Source organism: Lycorma delicatula, chromosome 9 (assembly GCF_047948215.1).
Source record: "Lycorma delicatula isolate Av1 chromosome 9, ASM4794821v1, whole genome shotgun sequence".
Lineage (NCBI taxonomy): Eukaryota > Metazoa > Arthropoda > Insecta > Hemiptera > Fulgoridae > Lycorma > Lycorma delicatula.
The window spans coordinates 6,350,239-6,368,023 of NC_134463.1; the positions used below are offsets into that span (position 1 = coordinate 6,350,239).

Sequence of the window (17,785 nt, forward strand, 5' to 3'; positions counted from 1 at the left end):
CCAGTTCTAAACCGTCTTGATTAAAATTACTTAAAATTTAAAATAAAGAAGTACAGCTGCAAAAGCAAGTTACAAAGTTGAAGGAAAACAAATAGAATAAGCCGCCGGCATTCATCAACTTAATCAAGTTAGCCGGATAAGCCACCCGATTTTTTTTTCCCGAGGCGGAAAGCCGAGCGTTCTTATCTCCAACATATAATTCTCGTTGCTTGAGAGAGTAGTGATATCAACTACGAGTAGGAGGTAGTTACTCTAAATCAACTTGACCGACTCCTTCAAATTATTATACTGATATATCTGGTTTTTTATTTTGATTTTTGTAAAACAATTATGTAATAGGCTGACCTCAGTTTTGGGATGATAGTCGTCATTTTTTAATTCAATATAAGTACAAATTTCGATCAGTTGAGATATTTTTAACGCATTAAAATTTCCATACCGCATTCCTTTTAATAGGGTAGGATCAAAAAGGGAATTTTACCGTCCGTAAAATATCACGAGATCCTAAAAAATTGTAGGGAAAGAAAAATAGGCTTAAAAAAGGCAATAGTTCTATATTTTTTTAAAATAATAGTTTAAAAAATAACCTAGATAAATAAAAAATTCTGTAAATAAATTATATATCGACTTAATACATAAATTCTAATCGACGAACGTTAACGAAATTTTATAATGTTAGTATGTATTATTTTATTCACAGTTTCTTGTCTTTAGGAAACTTTTAACAACCCAAACCAGAACAATCATCAAAAACCGTTTTACTTTCTCGGTGACTGTAGCTAGAATAGTAATATTAAAGGGAAAATTAGAGTGATTTAATGGGGTATCAAGGTTTTTGCAAATCTTTACGTTATAGGATTCACTAGTTCATCTAAACGAAAAAAAACACGTATGTATGTGTGTCGTACTGCTTTTGGCCTTATATCTCAGGAATGGATGAACAGATTTCTATACATGGGGCTTATGATCAGATCATATTAATATTTTTTCAAAATTCGTTAAGGAGCGGGAAGATATCACGATAAAACAGAATTTAGATTTTCTTCAGAGGCATCTGCATTAAAGAAAATTTATTACCTACCTACAATGCAAATACAGATTATCCACAAAAAAACCTCCACCTCTTAAAATACCACCATTCGGTTTAAATATATTTCAAACATTTTTTTATAAATTATACTTAACAAAGCAATCAAGAAATGTCTACAATTTTTGTTTTTTTTAATTACAAACCCTGGACCTAAAATACAGAATTTCTTTTATGAACAATTTTCCTTTTAATCAATGGGTAAATAGTTGGTGAAAATCCATAATCAAAAATTTTAAAATGAAAACAATATGTTTTTTGGATGAAATTTTATTTAATTATAACAGTTGTTACAAAACACAGTATCTTTTTCAGACCATTTTTCTTTATTTTTATTTTTCTTATTTTAGCCTTTGTTATAGGTAAAGGAGGTGTTACATTAAGAGAACTTTAAAGCTAATTTTCTAAAAAATATATTCTTTTATTTTTTTTGGCTATTACTCTTTTTAATTTTTATTAAAAAAACTTTTTCATGTATTCTTCTTCATAATTTAAAAGGCTTTAAAATTGTAGTACCTTTGGCACAGTTTTGTAATCCGGACCCAAAATAAGACACAAGTTATATACTTTTAAACATCTCTTGACTTTTTTTTTTGTTCCAGATTAGTTCTTAATAAACAAATTGGCTTTAAATTTTCCCCACAGAGTAAAAAAGCGAAAAAAAAAATCTGTTCAACTAGTGAACGATAAGCAACTCCCCGCGGTCCAGTGAGATGATGATATGTACAACATTTAAAAATTTGGTGTAGTCTTGTACAAACTCAGGCCGAAATTACCGAGAGGTGCGGTTAATTGAACCCCAACCTCCAAAGTACACCGGTATCCGCTGTCTAGTATTCAAATTCGTGTAAAATTGCAATCATTAGTACAAACTGTGTGCGTATTTCGGAAAACAAGCGTGTTACCCGATAAAACAAATAAACGACAAAAGGATAAAGAGACGAAGACTACGATATTAAGACTTTAATTACACGCTAAGTTACATGTTATAATACTGCTATAAAGTAGGCCGGTATGCAACCGCAACTATTTCTGGCTGCATCCATTTATGAGAAACCTAAACTCATATCATCTGGTAAGTTTACATGATACTACTGCACTGTTCCTTTATATGTAACACAGAAACAACTCTTCCTTTATTAAATTAATTCACTTAAACTGTATTCATTAAACTGTATCACATTTATCCTATTGTAATAGAAAGATTATTTCAGTTACACCAAAATTAATTAATTTTATATTCGTCTTGCCCAGCTTTCTTTTTTAATTTTTGTGTAACTGAAATAATCTTAATATTGCATTCGGGTCAATGCGATATAATTTAATGAAGTGAATTAATTTAATAAAATTAATTAATTCAGTAAAGCAGGGTAAGACGAATATAAAAAGAGGAGAGAATAATATTATTCTCTCCTGAAAAATAAATCTTTTCTTAAAAAGGTTATATTTTTAAGAAGTAAAAAGAAAGGGCTATACAAAACCATTTTTGAAATAAATTAAGAAAAATAAGATATTGTATAAATTAAATTTCCACTTACCGACAATTTAAAAAGTGTAATAGTACTTTCGGAGCTGTTACTTCATCTTCAGGGATTTTTCTAAAAGAAGTTAATTTAAATTTAAATCAACAATCGTTTTTAAATTAAACTGTTATGTTCATAGTAGTCGGTCGTCAAGAATGAAATTAATTCGTACGTCAATAAGACAGTAACGTCATGTTTTTAAGATGCTTGCGACTATTAATAATAGTCGCAAACAAGTCGCAAGATAATAGTGGCAAACATCTTACAAACATGACGTTACTGTCTTATTGACGTACGAATTAATTTCATTCTTGACGACCGACTACTATGAACATAATTTAATTTAAAAACGATTATTGATTTAAATTTAAATTAACATCTTTTAGAAAAATCCCTGAAGATGAAGTAACAACTCCGAAAGTACTAGGATTTACACTTTTTAAATTGTTGGCAAATGGAAATTTAATTTATATAATTGTATTAATACCAACGGTGCAAAATTCTTAGTGAATTAAATCAAATTAAGATTAGCCCATCGGGAACTGGTTTAACAGCTGAATTTCAAGGTTGAAGATTCTGAGGTTCAAATCCTAGAAAAGTTAGGTGCTTTTATAAGGATTTAAATAGGCTAAATAGTGTTTATCTGAGTACATTGTTGGTTGGGGTTCAATTAACCACCGTCTCAGGAACGGTAGGCCTGAGTCTTTACTAAACTATAGCTCATTTATACGACATACGTATCATCCTCACTCATCGGACCGTAGGGGATAGGAGGTTGCTTATTGTTCACTAGTTGAACAGATTTCAACCTACACATGGTTTAAAAACCATTTACAAAAATCTAAAACTAGACGTCCATTTCGATTGTCCATTTCAACAATCATCACCAGTAGAGTACAGAGGAATAAGTAAAAATAAATAATTAAATTGGCAATAAAAAAACCAACTCATAAAAAGCTGCAAGCCCATTTCAACATATGTTTATAAAATGCAATAAAACAAATAATGACAACAGAAAAAACCGGTTATTTTTTCATGCTGCTTCCATTTTAGAAATAATTGCATTTACTTTTTACCGATGCAATGTACGTACGTTAAATTTAATAAATAGCATTGTATTAGGTGACTTAACAAGATTCAGTATTCTCACTTCAGCCATTTTCAACAACCACTCTATGCTAGATTTTCTAAACAAGGAAGACTAAAAAAGGTTTCTGAACCAAACACCGGGTGTACAAAAAAGATATCGAAGATTTAATATTTTTTAATATCCTTTGGGATGAGATGTGCGGTGTTGATTGAAAGCTATAATAAAAAAATAAAAAGGACATTTAGTTGCGCGCATGGCCGTAGTTTGATTCCCGCTTTATAACACCACTAGCAAGGACGACTCCTGAACAGAAAGCCTTCTGTGTAGCAGTAATTTGCTAAATGTGAATTTGTAGTTGTAGTTCAATAAACGGTTTCGTAGAGAGATTGTAGATTTTAATCCTCAGAGTTCAATTACATTCTTTAATGGCATAATTAGTTTCAAACGATCAGAAGTCTGTGAAAAGGTAAGAGTACGGAACGGCAGAGGGCTCTGAAGAAAATGTTGAACGTGTCACGGAACAATCAACTAGCAATACCGAAGACAATTTTTTCCCCCTACATCCCCGAGCCGGACATCCGATTAAGTATACTCGGCTCGGGGACGTGTCCTTCCGGAACTTTTAATTGCCTGCCTCTAATCTCCGACGGAAGAAACCAGGCCCGGCTATGCCGCTCCCAGCCCCCCCCCCCCATACCGGGTCTAGGTCTTTCCTTTTGCCAGCCTCAAACCGACGGCGCAGGAGCCGAAGCGTATCCGGGAACCCACACCGCCTTTAATGAAAAGACCGTCTCGGTCTTTTCATTAATCCACACCTAACGGACCCCAGGAGTCCCCGCTCCATAATGACGACAATTTGGAATGTTTTAAGGAAACGCTTACATATGCGTCCATACCGTTTACAGCTGTTGTTGGTTTAAAAACCTACCCGCTACACTATGCTTGTCTAACTTTACGATCGAAATGTTGCAGGGTGAAGATGACTTTCTTGATCGTATAGCTATGAGTCATTGTGAACGTATTAGTTAACATTTCATCTAAGTGGAAAACACAAAAAAAATTCTATATCTAGGGATTAGAAAATCCTCATGAACTCTTACAATGCGAAAGAGAATCGCCCAAAATTAAAGGTTTTCTTGTGCAATAGATTTAAGGCACAGAATTGAAGAAGCAGCTTTCCATTATTCCAGACATGCTGGTGAAAGTAAGAGATGAACGGTTGGATATATGCCGGATAATAAATGTGCTCACACTGAAACTCGTACGGAAAAACTGTACGAGTTGCTCTCGGTATCAAATTAATTTTTTTTTACACGTTTCTATGAGAAACGATACATTATACACACGTCTCTACTTAACAAAGGGAAGAGCTTCCAAGAATTGGTTAACGAGTGAATATACACTATTAAAACCACACATTCTTCAAAGAAATACATATTTAAACATATATGGTTAATCCGAAATTGTTGAATAAAGCTTAATCAATTTCATTAAATATACCGATATTATTTTCTTACCGGTATAGTCATGAAATAAGAAATTAAAAATGAGGTACAATATTATTATTCAGTTAATTTTGAATATAATAATAATAATCCCGGGTTTGGATTCCGGTTAGGCATGGAATCTTTTCATACGCTACCAATTTCCACCGGGCTAATGACCGTAGCTGTTGATGCACGCTCATTCATAAAAAATAAATTTCAGGGGAATAAAAAATCTGCAGTTGGCAGATCGAGGGATGCCTCCCAAATGAGTGAAATAGAATAGGTCCCGTGGACCAACAGGTGAGAAATAGATAACGGCCTCAGTGACGGAAAAGGGAGACTTTACTAACGACAAACAGTGCTGAAGAGCAAAAGTCCAAACATTCACGAATCAGGCGGCGTTTGGTCGGCGCAATAAGTCCAAGGAAATAAATCGGCTAAAGTATGCAGATCTAGAAGTCACCTCAAATGCAACTAAACAGAAACGCCTCCAGAATTTTTGCAAACATTGAAACAAAGACTGTCTGTCTACGCTGCAAGGCTTTGAAGACATAAATGGTTAATGATAGGTAAATGAAAAACTTTTTTATAATCTGAATAAAACGGGAAAAATCAATGTGCAATCAAAACCGAGCAACCAAACAAGCAATAGAAGGTTACTTGAGAGATCTGTGGTCGAACCCACTCCAACCCAATAATAATGCTTCACGGAAAAAAAAGAAGTAAAGCAGTCAAATCTACCATATCAAGAACAATATGAAATAATCCTGGAAGAACTGAGTAAGAACACACAACTGGGAAGCACCTGGTAAACACACAACTTCTGATTAAAATAACTCACCTCGACACAGAGTTTTATACCCAGTTTTTACTCAAGGAAATCAATAGCATTTTGCGAATTCCAGAAGCTCTACCGGCACTTCTTACGGAAGGGGTAACACATATAAAACCAAAGAACGAAAACACAGGACCCATCTAAATACCGTCCGATAATATGACTTCAAACAAACTACAGAATAATTTCCTCCGCTATAATTGAGAAAATACAGCAACAACTGATAACTCGTAACATCTAACCGAACAGCAGAAAGGATGCAAAAGGAATAGCCAAGGGTGTAAAGAACTGTGCTACACAGCATCATCATAAAACAAGTCGCAATGAAGCACAGAAATTTACACACATCCTACATAGATTACAAGAAGGCATTCGATTCTGTCCTCACAGCTGGTTTCAAAGAGTTCTGGTAATTTATAAAATCCATCCATACCTACAAGATTTTCTTTCAGTAGTCGTGGAGAACTGGCATCATACTATATCTGCCTATCATCTGCAATAACAGAAATTCGGACAAGAAAAAATTGATATACGAAGAGGATTACCAGGGTGATTCGTTGTGCTTTGTGGTTCTTCCAGTGTCTCAACCCGTTATCATCAGTACTAAATAACAAACAGTACGGTCTTGTTTTTAAGAGTAGAAAGCGTAAGGATGTCAAAATAAATCGCTTTCTACTAATGGACGATATAAAACTGTTTGCAACCGTACTTAACACAAATGAGAGAGGTGTTCTGCACATAACCGAAGAGATAACCATAAATATGAAGATGGAATTAGATATTAGTATATGTAAAATGCTGCACATCGAGAGAAGGCTTATGCAAAGAAGAAATCAACCAGGAGACTCTTGAAGACGAACCCTTGGAGAAGCTACAGGCACACAAAACATATAAAATACATAGGCATCCACCAAAACGCAAAAATCGACCACAGTCGGATCAAAAGTCGAACTAAAAGAAAAATATAAACGCTGTCTTCACAGTGTATTCAGATCAAAGCTGCACTCAAGAAATCTATTCAAGGCAATTAACACCTACGCTACACCGCTACTAACGTATTTCTTTGGAATCATCAATTGGAGCGCGACAAATTTTCAGAATTACAACAGGTTGAATAGAATACATATTCCTTCATCCAGTTCTTTAATAGAAAAAATAACTTTATACAGGAAAGACGGCGGTAGATCGTCATACTCTGCACAACAACCATCATATACGCTCAGAAAATATTTCTTAAATAAAACTAACACATTTTATCAACCAGTAGCTATAGTAGATAAAGATCTCACACACCATTTTATCTGACCGATCTACACGACGAGAATAGAGATAAATACTGAACCAACCATGGTAAACACAGGAACATCTTCCAACAACATCACACAAACACAAAACTATCCTAAAAATGGCTGCAAAGGGAAGAAATCTTTCATGAAACAGAAGTATTTCTATTAATAACTCAGGACCAAGTCGTCTCCATAAGAAATTAACAGAAACGCATTATCAAGATTTTCAAAATTCAGACCGACAAATGCAGGGAATGGTCAAATGGCCGTCGAAACGATTGACCATTTTACTGGAGGATGTAAATTACCGGCAGGCACACATTACACAAAAAGGCATGATACAGCTCCAAAAATTATTCACCAGCAAATCGCGACAAACTATACTACAACTTAAATATAATAGAAATTTCGTACTAAAAATATACCCCAGAATCAATCCTAGAGAATGAAACAGCATAACTATACCGGGACAGGACAATACTCACCGACAAAACTATTAACTGGTAGTAGACTGGACATTACTTTAATAGATAGGAAGAATAAAAACACCTATTTTATAGAAGTATCCTTACCCAAAGACTCCAACCTGCAGCAAAATGAAGAAGAGAAAATTTAAAAATATTTAAGCTTAAAGGAAGAAATAGTTATAACCTCTACAATAATCACCAAAAGAAACTATAAAGGCTACCTTAACAAATTGATAATTCGAGAAAACACTCGTAATACAATCCAGAAAGTCAGTGTTAAAATCATGCAGAATAGTCAGTTTCTAAACAATTACTGAACCGATCATGACTTAGCTAGTCCTGTTATGAGGATACTTTCTGGAAATGAGACCGAGAATGGAAAAGATGATAATTATTTATGAATAATATAATACCAATACTACGCTTCCCTGCGCGGTTACGATGAATAAATAAAATAATATAATGCAATGTGAAAGTTATGTTATCATGAACAATAAAAAAAAGTATTCTCTAGTTAAAAATTGACCGATTAGCGTGACCCGATCTGACGATGCGTTTGGCAGATTGCAGTTGATGGCATTTTTCCATTTAAAATTTATATACTTTATTTAAAATATTTCGCTTATTTCTTTTTCTATTTGAATAAAATAAATCTAAGGTTATATAATACATAAACCGAATTTTTACCAAAATAGTAAATGTGGCGCAGTGCAGGGGAGGAGGCGATTGATAGATTATACAAACTGGTGTGTAATATTTATGAAAAAGGGGAATTTCCGTCAGACTTCAAAAAAAGTGTTATAGTAATGATACCAAAGAAATCAGGGGCAGATAAATGTGAAGAATACAGAACAATTAGTTTAACTAGTCATGCATCAAAAATCTTAACTAGAATTCTATACAGAAGAATTGAGAGGAGAGTGGAGGAAGTGTTAGGAGAAGACCAATTTGGTTTCAGGAAAAGTATAGGGACAAGGGGAGCAATTTTAGGCCTCAGATTAATAGTAGAAGGAAGATTAAAGAAAAACAAACCGACATACTTGGCGTTTATAGACCTAGAAAAGGCATTCGATAACGTAGACTGGAATAAAATGTTCAGCATTTTAAAAAAATTAGGGTTCAAATACAGAGATAGAAGAACAATTGCTAACATGTACAGGAACCAAACAGCAACAGTAGCAATTGAAGAACATAAGAAAGAAGCCGTAATAAGAAAGGGAGTCCGACAAGGATGTTCTCTATCTCCGTTACTTTTTAATCTTTACATGGAACTAGCAGTTAATGATGTTAAAGAACAATTTACATTCGGAGTAACGGTACAAGGTGAAAAGATAAAGATGCTACGATTTGCTGATGATATAGTAATTCTAGCCGAGAATAAAAAGGATTTAGAAGAAACAATGAACGGCATAGATGAAGTCCTACTCAAGAACTATCGCGTGAAAATAAACAAGAACAAAACAAAAGAAATGAAATGTAGTAGAAATAACAAAGATGGACCACTGAATGTGAAAATAGGAGGAGAAAAGATTATGGAGGTAGAAGAATTTTGTTATTTGGGAAGTAAAATTACTAAAGATGGATGAAGCAGGAGCGATATAAAATGCCGAATAGCACAAGCTAAACGAGCCTTCAGTAAGAAATATAATTTGTTTACATCAAAAATTAATTTAAATGTCAGGAAAAGATTTTTGAAAGTGTATGTTTGGAGTGTCGCTTTATATGGAAGTGAAACTTGGACAATCGGAGTATCTGAGAAGAAAAGGTTAAAAGCTTTTGAAATGTGGTGCTATAGGAGAATGTTAAAAATCAGTTGGGTGGATAAAGTGACAAATGAAGAGGTATTGCGGCAAATAGATGAAGAAAGAAGCATTTGGAAAAATATAGTTAAAAGAAGAGACAGACTTATAGGCCACATACTAAGGCATCCTGGAATAGTCGCTTTAATTTTGGAAGGACAGGTAGAAGGGAAAAATTGTGTAGGCAGGCCACGTTTGGAATATGTAAAACAAATTGTTAGGGATGTAGGATGTAGAGGGTATACTGAAATGAAACGACTAGCACTAGACAGGGAATCTTGGAGAGCTGCATCAAGCCAGTCAAATGACTGAAGACAAAAAAAAAAAGTAAATGTGATTATAAAAATTCATAAATTTCAGTTCTACACTAGTCGCATTACATTTTTGTTTTTGAGTTTGAAGATTATAATGTTCTCCTTTTACTAACAGTAAAATAGAAAATGTAATCCTTTATTTTATTACCCAGTTATTTTTCTGTTTACGTAAGCAACTTTATTTCACTATTACAGTTTTTCAAAAAAGAAAACTAAATTTGTTTTAAATAACTAAAAGTAAAGTATTTTTGATAAGTGTTTGACCTAAACTAAATTTACGGCCGCTAAACCGCTTAGAAAAAGAAACTAAAAAATATATCTCATTAGCTGTTCATAGTTTATATTTTTCTCATCTTCGCCAAATTTGGGTATTTTTGAACGAACGATTTTAAGGTTATATAGACACTTACTTTTAGCTACTTCAATCAAAATGGTTATTTTAGATCTTAGAGAAGTTACATAATAAACCAATTAATGCGTCACAGATAAATTGGTAATACATATATATATATATATATATATATATATGAATGCTTGTTTGTCTGTCTATCTATCTGTCCTGTATACGTTCCTACACCATTCATCCGATTGCGATGAAACTTTGGGTAGTTGTGCGCACGCCCACGAAGGTTTCTGAATTAGTTTGGATCCGCTAGGTGGCACATAGGATCGAGATATTTCGAAAAATTGTATTTATGGTCCGATTTGGCCCACATTCAGAATATATATTAGTTACAAGAAAAGGAATATTTTTGTAAAAAATGGAAAAAGGGAAATAGGGAGAGAAAGGGAAAAAGGGAAGATGTGGAAAAGGGAAAAGGGAAAAAGGGAAAGGTTAAATTTTGTGTTTTCAGTTCATCTTCAGTTTTTAATATTTTATCAAACTTTTTCATTTGCGTTCATTTAATCTATGTATGTATATATATATATATATATGTACTCAAATCTAACAATAGCGAATCATTGCAGAGTCAGCTAGTATTAAATAAAAATGTAAATTAAAAATATTTTATGCCAGAACGAGGATTACAGACTACAATACATCTACTACTAAGAAAATCCTAACTCTTATCTACCTCAATCTAATATTATCTTTTCCTCTCCCATCACATAGTAAAAGGTATTATAAAAGAAGTTTTTGGGTCTTACTTCAAAAGGCACACATTCACATTTCCCAAACTGCTATTATAATAGTAAAAAATAAGTCTTACTTATATTGACTGTTATGGAAGGAAAAACAAAGAGATTTTGCAAAATTTGATCGAACAGGTCCCTGTCGATATTACGTTGGCGTCGTATGAAATCGCATAAATAGGAGCCTAGCGTAGATTTCGATGTACTTTGCGATAACGTCTTTTTTCTGCTGCTCTCCACTGCGTTTAGCGACCCGGTAACTGGATCTCGAAAGTTAAGAGCGATTAACAGTTTGTGTAAAATTGTAAACTTGCAGAGGTATATCAACGTAACTTCGCCAACAATCAGAAATTACGTTCATTCCAGGTCTAATACACGTTAGACCTGGAACGATTTACAGCACTTAGTAACGTGTTTTTCGTTCGATCGGGGTCCACATATATAAAAACACTCTTTTGTTTCCCGCAAACACACTGCGGAGGGTAAACCGTCCCCGCATTATATTTTCACCTTTAAAAAATAGATTTGTATATTTACACGTTCAGACCATTTCCGCTTATTATCATGTCCGCATAATTTTATTTACAAAATGTTTCCGGTCGGCACTACCCGTACCAAAGTCTTCTTACAAAAATTAAAACCGGTATATCCCTACTCCAGGAAACAAACAACTTCTTCCAATTTCAGTTTGCTTTATTGTATCCACGTACCGCTCCTTAAACGAGAAGAATTGCGACAATTTGTCTTTGCACAACGTCATTTACCTTCCCTGTCGGTTAACCGAAGCTTAGCAATGAGCTATTTGATAACCTTTAAGCAAAACCTAAGGGTTTTATAAAATTCCTTTCGCTTGTAAAATACGAACAGAATATTTTTATCTTACGGATTAAGTCAATCAAACCCACGTCGAATGAAAATAACGATTTGTGATAAGTACAGCAAACGCAGTACACGATTGAAATAACGGACAGCACAGATTAGCACACAGCCAGTGATACAACTATGGTACATAAGACAGACAAGTTGAAATACGGTTACTATAAAGACGAAAAAAATGAAGGTTAGCAAAATTGAATATTTTATGTCATTACATATTCCGTAAACAATTTGTATAACGATATTAAAAATTTAGAAAATTAAATTTAAGGGATGTTTTCATTCCGCTTTTAAAATAATACAATTTTTTCCAATGCACCTCATAACCGCCGTAATAAAATATAATGATTAATTTTAATTATTTTATACATTTCATTATTCATCTCATCAAAATGAACGTAATAGATTATTTAATTTTTAAAAATACACATTACAGACTGAAATCTATTAATAAAAAACGCTTAAAATGGACTAAAATAATGAGTTGATTGGTTATTAGGCAATACGATGTTTTTTTAATTTTTTCGCTCATGCGAGTGAAGTAAAGAGCTTTCGTAAAAAGTTCGAATTTTTTTTTAATAATTTCAGAATATCACTAACAAGAAAAAATAAGATTAATAAAATGCCATTCATTCTCCAGGTTTTACTTTAAAAAGTGAAATATTAACCTTCAAACATACTGACAAAGATATGAAGACAGGATTACGATTGATTATAAATATATTCACTAAATCGCCCGATTAGAAGAAATAATTTAACCTACCTGTTTATTGTTTTATCAATAGCATACGAATTTAAATGGTAATTAACGTATTCAACATAATTAACAAAATATTCAGTTTAATAAACAGTACTTGCGAAAAGTACAGAAATTTGTAAAACTAATCGGCGAAATGTTCAGTGAAACTGTTATACAAATTTCTAATGCAAATGTAATTTAAATCACAAAACACAGTAACTTTAAATTCTAAACTAAAATTAACGTCAAATTAAGTTTGCTTTTATCATGGTAAAATGTACAGCAACATAATTAAAATAGTTGTAGTTCTGTTAACAATCAATCTCCCGTATTCACTGTAATTATTAAATTTGCACCATACTGATTTTTTTAATACGGTTTCATGAATTTGTTTTTTGTAGATTGTTTAATATTATTTATATTACATCTTACATTTATCTTATTGATTTTTAAGAAAAAAACAATACACACACACACACACACACATATATATATATATATATATATATATATATATATAACAGGTTAAAGCATATATTTTTTATGAGAAAGACTGAAATGATGGATGAAATTATAGATGAAAAAATGACAGCGGGTATCTAACTGGAGACCAGAAAAGCCGGCATTAATCCGACTGATTGATGATGATGATACAGCTAAATGTAATAAATTTTTTAATGACTCGTACACATTACAAAATTACCATTAGTAAAACTACTTTTTTCTTTCTGATGAATTAATTCACTGCAGAAACTTAAAAAAAAAAAAGATTGTACGTGGAAATATGGAAATTTTTAGCGTATAAAAAATACCATTCCAGACCCCAATCTCCATTCAAACCCGGGACCTCCGGATGAAAAGACGAAACGCTACCACTCCGCCACGGAGATTTGACTAATTTAAATTTAATGTTACATTAATTTAAATTTAAATTTAATTTTTTTTTTTAACTAAATTTTTTAATTTAAATTTTATGTTCTTGAAATTATAAATATTTTAAACTACTATAAAATTTCTTTATTGCTTTACAGCTATAGTGCAAGATAGAAAGTATGATAATCAGCCAAAAAATGGGGTATGGATTTTTTTTGCATTTCTTAATGTTTGATGACTGAACTTCTAAACAAAAAAGTGGGATAGATAAAGTTCGTACAAACGTACGTGCGCGCGCGCGGATGTATGTGTGTGTGTGCATACGTACGTATTTAGGCGTGTTCGAAGCTTAATAACTTTTGACTGGATAAACCGATTTTGATGAAATTTTTTACAGAGAATCTTTTATATGGGGCAATGTGACAGCAAAAATTTTGATGTCAATATTTTTGGGAGTTTGGGGATCAATTTTCTTAAAATTTTGCAAACATAACTCACTTTATACTTAACTCAGCACATGCGTGCATGCTTATCATACTATTTTTAAAAAACTTTGGCCCAAAATTCCCTTTTCCCAAAAATCGAAAAATTTTTGGGAATTTTTATTTGTTTAAGCATATAAATAAATTGTTTTTTAATATCTTCGTAGCAAGTAGTAGTGCAAGCGACCCAAAAATAAATACTTTGGGAGCAATATTGGAAGCGAAGAAGCCGATCAATAATTAAAAAATAAACATTTTTTTTTTCAATTTTTGTTTGTTGTTTAATATTATTAAAATTTAATAAACTTTTAGTATAATATTGCAAAAGATTTCTTCATAATTTAACTCCTACCCTCAGAAAAGAAATTAATTTTTTTTCTAGTTTCTTCCATTTAACATAAAAAAATCAAAAACCTTTCTTGGAAGGTGATTTTGGAAATGGAGAGCAGAAAAAAATTTTTAAAATTACGATTTTTTCAATTTTGTTAATTTTTTTTTTTTGGTTTATTTATATTTTAGATAACGTTTTTCGTGCATAATTACTTTTTTCAAGAATAAATTACTAAGTATTACAACTTTGTTGTCAGCTTTTTTAAATTAAATTCCACGTGGTTATATACTTTTGTACCAGTCATAATCAAATACAGTCTATCCCAAGTATTTGTTAATGTTTATTATTCCGTGAAGGTAGAGTATTCCTTGAAAGCCAACGTAATAAAAACCGCACTGCAGAAATAAATCAAGAGTTTGGAAATGTGTAATCTCGTACGACGTTTATAACTACTTTCGAATGACATTATCTACAATATTATTACACAGCCATAGAACACCATATGTTTGACATAATCAAACATTGTGATATACATATATATATATATATATATATATATGCGTGTGTGTGTCTGTGTGTGCGCGCGCGCGCGCATACACACACAGAGAGAGAGAGAGAGAGTGAGGGAGTGTGTTTCAGTATAATCGCTCCAGGTGATTTCCTCGTAAACTACGTACAAAACAAAAAAATAAGCTAAACAAAAGTTATTCAGATTGGAAGGGGATACCTCATGGTCACCTTGGATTTGACCTTGACCATTATTTCAAGTTTAACCCGATTTTATCAAATGAAATGACCTATTTTTGAACCCACCAATGAAAAGAGCAGAAAATTTTACATTGAAATATATAGTCACAACATGACCTTTGACCTTTTTTCAGGTGTTTCATTTTAATCGCCCCAGGCGATTTTCTCTTAAACTTCCTACAATACAAAAAAATTACCAAAACAAACGTTACTCAGATTAGAGAGGGACACCTCATGGTCACCTTGGATGTGACCTTGAACTTGACCTTATTTCAGTGTTAACACGATTTTTTCAAATATAATGACCTATTTTTAACCCAACAATGAAAAGAGCAGAAAATTTTACATTGGAATATGTAGTCGCATATGATTAACCACACGGCTAACCATCAGAGATAATGTTATACGATAGCGTAAAGTCATTTTTACGGTCTTTCAAACAGTTTGCAATTTAAATGCTCTGGAATATAAAACTCCAGGAATATTGTATGACCTTCAAAAACGTGTAACTCGAATGTTCGATATAATCAAACATATATCTTCAGTTCTGTTAATTAAATTCCGCGATCTTGCGGGAAACAGATTACGTCATCTGCTAAAAATAAAACAAAAATAAACACAATTACACTACTGGACCGTTCAGTTACGATCGTTGCACACAGTGAAAAACTGAATTATCGGTATAGATTTCGATGAATCAGTCTGCCTGTAATTTTGAAAAAATGAGAAATACAATTATCCTGTGACGTAGATAAGATTTAAAATACACATTATACAATGTACATTTAAATTATTTAACGTACATTTATCTCCATAGTAAAAAATCGGCCTGCGGTTTAGATTATAACCGTTACATTACTTAAAAGTTACTTAAAACATTACTGCCAAAAAAGAATCATTTTTCTTTAATACAGGATAATTAATAAAATAGAACTATTAATTTTCATACGCTACATTTCCATATCCCATGCACAAACTTCAAACTTATGTTGCGATTATCGTCAAGCTTCTTAACATACTTATATACGTACTTGAGCGCGTGCACGTGCGCCTGCATTTGTGTGCAAGCCATGCAGGATTTTTTTTTATTATTTACAAACTACGAAAACTACCAAAATTATACTGTTTTTTTTCTTACCTTCTGTTAAAAGAATATTTAACGAGCCATAGAAAGGTATCATTCGTACGTTAAATTAAAATATCTGTGTTATAATTTCCGCTAAATTTAATAAATTAACATATTGCACTTCAGTTGACGTACGCGTAATATAATTTAAAAAATAAAACACTATAAAAGAAATTCAATACAGTATCTCAAAACATCAACTTCAACATCAACTGTTTATAAGAATAACAAAAACCAACATAGTCTACTAGTGAGTTTATCATCATATTGTGCATTAGCACTGTCAACTGCGACAGTCAGCGCGGCCAGTGGTTATATTGAGAGTTAATTGAACTCCTTATATCCTACTACATCTTATTCAGTTTATAACGTTCCAGTAAAAAAACTGCGTATACGAGTGTTAAGGCGGACTACTCGCAAGAACACATCTGTTGTATCCTGGTACATATAAAAAAAAATTACGCGACGTTAATATTTTAGTAACTATGCGTTATTACATTTTACAGAAATTGTATAAATTATATCTCTGATCAATCTAAGTACAAAATAATAAATAAAGTAGGATGACACCTTATTCCATTGTACATGCAAAGCGCTTTCGCGAATTTTCGCATTATCAATTTGCATTACGTTTCTTTTACAAATCATTCACATCAAATTACATATTAAAATTAAAAATTATTTTTATATGATATTTTAATGCAAAAATAAAACATTTTTAAATTAATATTAAAAATTTCATATATAGAAATATTAATTACTAAAATTAAATTAAAAATTAAATAATTTAACTAAAATAAAAAGTTATGTAACATTGGCGAGCTAGACCACATGCATATTTATTTTATTTAAACTATTTATTTTTTAGTTTATTTTAATTTTTAATTTAATTTTTAATTTAATTTTAGTAATTGACATCATATATTAAGTGCCTTTACTAGGACTTGAGGCGTGTCAAACCTCATGAATAAAAAATAAAGCTGACATTGTAACTTGTATTTAATTGTATGACATTGTATTCTTTCTTTTTCCTGTTTAGCCTCCGGTAACTACCGTTTAGATGATTCTTCAGAGGATGAATGAGGATGATATGTATGAGTGTAAATGAAGTGTAGTCTTGTACATTCTCAGTTCGACCATTCCTGAGATGTGTGGTTGTTAATTGAAACCCAACCTCCAAAGAACACCGGTATCCACGATCTAGTATTCAAATCCGTGTAAAAATAGCTGGCTTTACTAGGACTTGAACGCTGAAACTCTCGACTTCCAAATCAGCTGATTTGGGAAGACGCGTTAACCACTAGACCAACCCGGTGGGTTGTATGACATTGTATTAGATTTAATATGAGTAACGTGTTTTTTTACTAGTATTAAGTAGATAACCCACCGGGTTGGTCTAGTGGTGAACGCGTCTTCCCAAATCAGCTGATTTGGAAGTCGAGAGTTCCAGCGTTCAAGTCCTAGTAAAGCCAGCTATTTTTACACGGACTTGAATACTAGATCGTGGATACCGATGTTCTTTGGTGGTTGGGTTTCAATTAACCATACATCTGAGGAACGCTAACTGAAACTGTACAAGACAACACTTC

At 32.4% G+C, this 17,785-nt stretch overlaps 1 long non-coding RNA gene across 1 annotated transcript in view; it reads right to left on the reverse strand.

Annotated features, from left to right (window-relative positions):
* The window catches only part of LOC142330142 (uncharacterized), a 343,972-nt gene extending 327,580 nt beyond the window's left edge, over window positions 1-16,392 (reverse strand). The window contains exon 1 of the long non-coding RNA XR_012757701.1: window positions 16,209-16,392. This is a non-coding gene — a long non-coding RNA (uncharacterized LOC142330142). The remainder of the gene's footprint in view (window positions 1-16,208) is intronic.
* Window positions 16,393-17,785: the final 1,393 nt, after the last annotated feature.